General features: G+C 53.0%; 1 non-coding gene across 1 annotated transcript in view; it reads left to right on the top strand.

Moving 5' to 3' along the window:
• The first annotated feature begins 3,404 nt into the window (after window positions 1-3,404).
• The window catches only part of LOC124731504, a 1,909-nt gene continuing 313 nt past the window's right edge, over window positions 3,405-5,000 (top strand). The window contains exon 1 of the ribosomal RNA XR_007008307.1: window positions 3,405-5,000. This exon is cut by the window's right edge and continues 313 nt beyond it. This is a non-coding gene — a ribosomal RNA (small subunit ribosomal RNA).

Raw genomic sequence — 5,000 nt, forward strand, 5'->3', positions numbered from 1 at the left:
TGGAACAACATCCAGTGCATCTTCTCCGCCACATTACACAATCCACACTATCACAACCAGACCAGGAGGTCCATGCGGAAAATACAATATCCCAGCCTTTCGACATCCACCATTGCGCAGACCAGGCACCAACACCCACACATGTCCTATACAACGGTGCACCCAACATCACAATAGTACCTCCTGTCACAGCGCACAAACAATGACATGAGTCAAAGACACAGGTCTCACACAAGCATAGAATTGGAGCGCCGCCTCTAATAAGCCAAAGGTGCATCCTGACGTGACAAATCTGATCATGTCACAAGCATTCACTTACTATAATCACTATCAACGAACCTGCCGCCCCCGCCCCCCCCCCCCCTACACCTTTCCTTACAACAACGTGTAACCTAACCTAACCTAACCTAACCTATGTTGTACCTTAACCTAACCTATGTTGTACCTTAACCTAACCTATGTTGTACCTTAACCTAACCTATGTTGTACCTTAACCTAACCTATGTTGTACCTTAACCTAACCTATGTTGTACCTTAACCTAACCTATGTTGTACCTTAACCTAACCTATGTTGTACCTTAACCTAACCTATGTTGTACCTTAACCTAACCTATGTTGTACCTTAACCTAACCTATGTTGTACCTTAACCTAACCCATGTTGTACCTTAACCTAACCCATGTTGTACCTTAACCTAACCCATGTTGTACCTTAACCTAACCCATGTTGTACCTTAACCTAACCCATGTTGTACCTTAACCTAACCCATGTTGTACCTTAACCTAACCCATGTTGTACCTTAACCTAACCCATGTTGTACCTTAACCTAACCCATGTTGTACCTTAACCTAACCCATGTTGTACCTTAACCTAACCCATGTTGTGCCTTAACCTAACCCATGTTGTGCCTTAACCTAACCCATGTTGTGCCTTAACCTAACCCATGTTGTGCCTTAACCTAACCCATGTTGTGCCTTAACCTAACCCATGTTGTGCCTTAACCTAACCCATGTTGTGCCTTAACCTAACCCATGTTGTGCCTTAACCTAACCCACGTTGTGCCTTAACCTAACCCACGTTGTGCCTTAACCTAACCCACGTTGTGCCTTAACCTAACCCACGTTGTGCCTTAACCTAACCCATGTTGTGCCTTAACCTAACCCATGTTGTGCCTTAACCTAACCCATGTTGTGCCTTAACCTAACCCATGTTGTGCCTTAACCTAACCCATGTTGTGCCTTAACCTAACCCACGTTGTGCCTTAACCTAACCCACGTTGTGCCTTAACCTAACCCACGTTGTGCCTTAACCTAACCCATGTTGTGCCTTAACCTAACCCATGTTGTGCCTTAACCTAACCCATGTTGTGCCTTAACCTAACCCATGTTGTGCCTTAACCTAACCCACGTTGTGCCTTAACCTAACCCACGTTGTGCCTTAACCTAACCCACGTTGTGCCTTAACCTAACCCACGTTGTGCCTTAACCTAACCCACGTTGTGCCTTAACCTAACCCACGTTGTGCCTTAACCTAACCCACGTTGTCCCCTAAAGTAACCCACGTTGTCCCCTAACGTAACCCACGTTGTCCCCTAACGTAACCCATGTTGTCGCCTAAACCTGCTCTGTAATTGTTATACGACTCGTTCAATTAGTGTAGTGTTGCCCACCCGCAACCCTCGCAATATAGTTCGCTACTCGCACTGCCCGCTCCCCTGTGTATCGCTTCATGTTAAACACCTTGCAAGTCTTGCTGACTTTCCACATGCTCCTGCTGTACACTGTAATGTGGATGGCAGCAGGACGTACATGCCGCCCCTCCCCACGTCCCCACCTTGCCCCCCTGCCTTCGCAAGCTGGTTGGTGAGAAGTTTGCATGTTCAATGCCCTTCGCATGCGACGTACTCAGGCTACGTTGTGGTGCGGCCTGTGTCAACCGTCCGCTAATGTCGTACGCGTAAACCACAATCTGTACTGCACATTCGTCCTTATGTACCGAATGATACATCGTGGCACATGTGTGACCGTACAACGACTGCGCCCAAAAACGGCGGACCATACAGTGCAAATATTGTGCACGCAGCTACGTGTCGTCTCCCTATGAGAGCTGGATTGCAGTGTGGTACGCCATAGAGACGTGTGGGAGGAACGGACGCCGTGGATGGCGATCAGCATGAGCTGTCTGTTGATGTATTCGGACCTAGTCGTCTCTCCTCACACACCGTGATGGCATGGTGCACCGCGTTCCATATCTGCGACATGCTACAGAGGCCGGTTGACAGTCGTTCGAGCAATGGACATCGCATACGTACGGGGGCCACCTTCCACGTATTGTCTAGGCGTGCACATTTTGTTGCGTGTATGTGGGCAGACGTAGTGTGGCGTGACACCTGACACAGGCATGCAATAATCGTTGAAGTTGCAAATGGCGATGGACGCCTGCGTTTTCTGGTGAAGTTACGCAAATGAACAAATGGTAACCTGTTGTGGTGCGGTTGTTCTCGCTAGGGGTGAATCGGTGATGGCGACGATAGGTTGAGGTACGAACCGGTTGTTCCAGCGATACCCACCATGCCGACGAAACTGAACGGCATCTGGGTGTGAAGCGATACGCGGCGGTGGCTGGGTGGGACCGTCCCCGGCCGGTGAGGGGGCGCCTCCCGGCGTGCTGGCCGCGCGGTGCGTGGGCGCACGCGCTACAGCCGGCTGGTGGGGGCGGCCAGTGGCAGGCGCGCCGGCCGACGGACGCGGCAGGCGTCGCAGCTGCGCGCCGGCGCACCCTGAGCGCGGCGCCGTGCGGCCAAAGTAGGTCCTCGCGGGCCCGGTGCGAAGCGCGGTGGACATCTTCAGTGTGCTGGTCCGATTGAGGACTGTGTGCGTTGAGGATGCGCCGCCGCCCGGCGCTCGGCGCCGCGACGCCGTCTGCTGCTCGGTCGCCCCAGCGGTTCTCGCTGGTGGTTTGTATCGCAGCTGTGCGGATGTGTTGGCGCGTGCGCTGTGCTGGGAGAGTTCGCTTCGGCACCCAAGTGGGGCTTTTGTCCTTCTGTGGCGCTGGCGTTGGAGCTGCCGGTCACCGTAGGTGGCGCGTGTTGTCTCCCGCCGGCAATGCCACGACAGCACGCTCCCGGGCCTCTGTCGGCAGCGGCAAGCTCAGTTGGGAGCACGGGTGGTCGCACCGAAAGCGTCTACTCGCCTAACTCCGGGCGATTGCGCCTCTCTCGAACCCGACCAAGTACTTGGGACGGCGCTGCGCGCCGCCGGGACCTGAGAGGGTTTCGAGGTGTATTGTGCAGGGGAGCTCAGCCTCCTCCTGTTTGCAGAATGATTGAGCGGACGCTTGCGTGTTCGCGCGGGCCCCCGGGACACACTCCCGGGCGGCCGGCTGCTCAGCTCTAGTTGACGCAGCTCCCTGGTTGATCCTGCCAGTAGTCATATGCTTGTCTCAAAGATTAAGCCATGCATGTCTCAGTACAAGCCGCATTAAGGTGAAACCGCGAATGGCTCATTAAATCAGTTATGGTTCCTTAGATCGTACCCACGTTACTTGGATAACTGTGGTAATTCTAGAGCTAATACATGCAAACAGAGTCCCGACCAGAGATGGAAGGGACGCTTTTATTAGATCAAAACCAATCGGTCGGCTCGTCCGGTCCGTTTGCCTTGGTGACTCTGAATAACTTTGGGCTGATCGCACGGTCCTCGTACCGGCGACGCATCTTTCAAATGTCTGCCTTATCAACTGTCGATGGTAGGTTCTGCGCCTACCATGGTTGTAACGGGTAACGGGGAATCAGGGTTCGATTCCGGAGAGGGAGCCTGAGAAACGGCTACCACATCCAAGGAAGGCAGCAGGCGCGCAAATTACCCACTCCCGGCACGGGGAGGTAGTGACGAAAAATAACGATACGGGACTCATCCGAGGCCCCGTAATCGGAATGAGTACACTTTAAATCCTTTAACGAGTATCTATTGGAGGGCAAGTCTGGTGCCAGCAGCCGCGGTAATTCCAGCTCCAATAGCGTATATTAAAGTTGTTGCGGTTAAAAAGCTCGTAGTTGGATTTGTGTCCCACGCTGTTGGTTCACCGCCCGTCGGTGTTTAACTGGCATGTATCGTGGGACGTCCTGCCGGTGGGGCGAGCCGAAGGCGTGCGACCGCCTCGTGCGTGCTCGTGCGTCCCGAGGCGGACCCCGTTGAAATCCTACCAGGGTGCTCTTTATTGAGTGTCTCGGTGGGCCGGCACGTTTACTTTGAACAAATTAGAGTGCTTAAAGCAGGCAAGCCCGCCTGAATACTGTGTGCATGGAATAATGGAATAGGACCTCGGTTCTATTTTGTTGGTTTTCGGAACCCGAGGTAATGATTAATAGGGACAGGCGGGGGCATTCGTATTGCGACGTTAGAGGTGAAATTCTTGGATCGTCGCAAGACGAACAGAAGCGAAAGCATTTGCCAAGTATGTTTTCATTAATCAAGAACGAAAGTTAGAGGTTCGAAGGCGATCAGATACCGCCCTAGTTCTAACCATAAACGATGCCAGCCAGCGATCCGCCGCAGTTCCTCCGATGACTCGGCGGGCAGCCTCCGGGAAACCAAAGCTTTTGGGTTCCGGGGGAAGTATGGTTGCAAAGCTGAAACTTAAAGGAATTGACGGAAGGGCACCACCAGGAGTGGAGCCTGCGGCTTAATTTGACTCAACACGGGAAACCTCACCAGGCCCGGACACCGGAAGGATTGACAGATTGATAGCTCTTTCTTGATTCGGTGGGTGGTGGTGCATGGCCGTTCTTAGTTGGTGGAGCGATTTGTCTGGTTAATTCCGATAACGAACGAGACTCTAGCCTGCTAACTAGTCGCGTGACATCCTTCGTGCTGTCAGCGATTACTTTTCTTCTTAGAGGGACAGGCGGCTTCTAGCCGCACGAGATTGAGCAATAACAGGTCTGTGATGCCCTTAGATGTTCTGGGCCGCACGCGCGCTACACTGAAGGAATCAGCGTGT

The sequence above is a fragment of the Schistocerca piceifrons genome, unplaced genomic scaffold (assembly GCF_021461385.2).
Source record: "Schistocerca piceifrons isolate TAMUIC-IGC-003096 unplaced genomic scaffold, iqSchPice1.1 HiC_scaffold_129, whole genome shotgun sequence".
In the NCBI taxonomy this organism is placed as follows: Eukaryota; Metazoa; Arthropoda; class Insecta; order Orthoptera; family Acrididae; genus Schistocerca; species Schistocerca piceifrons.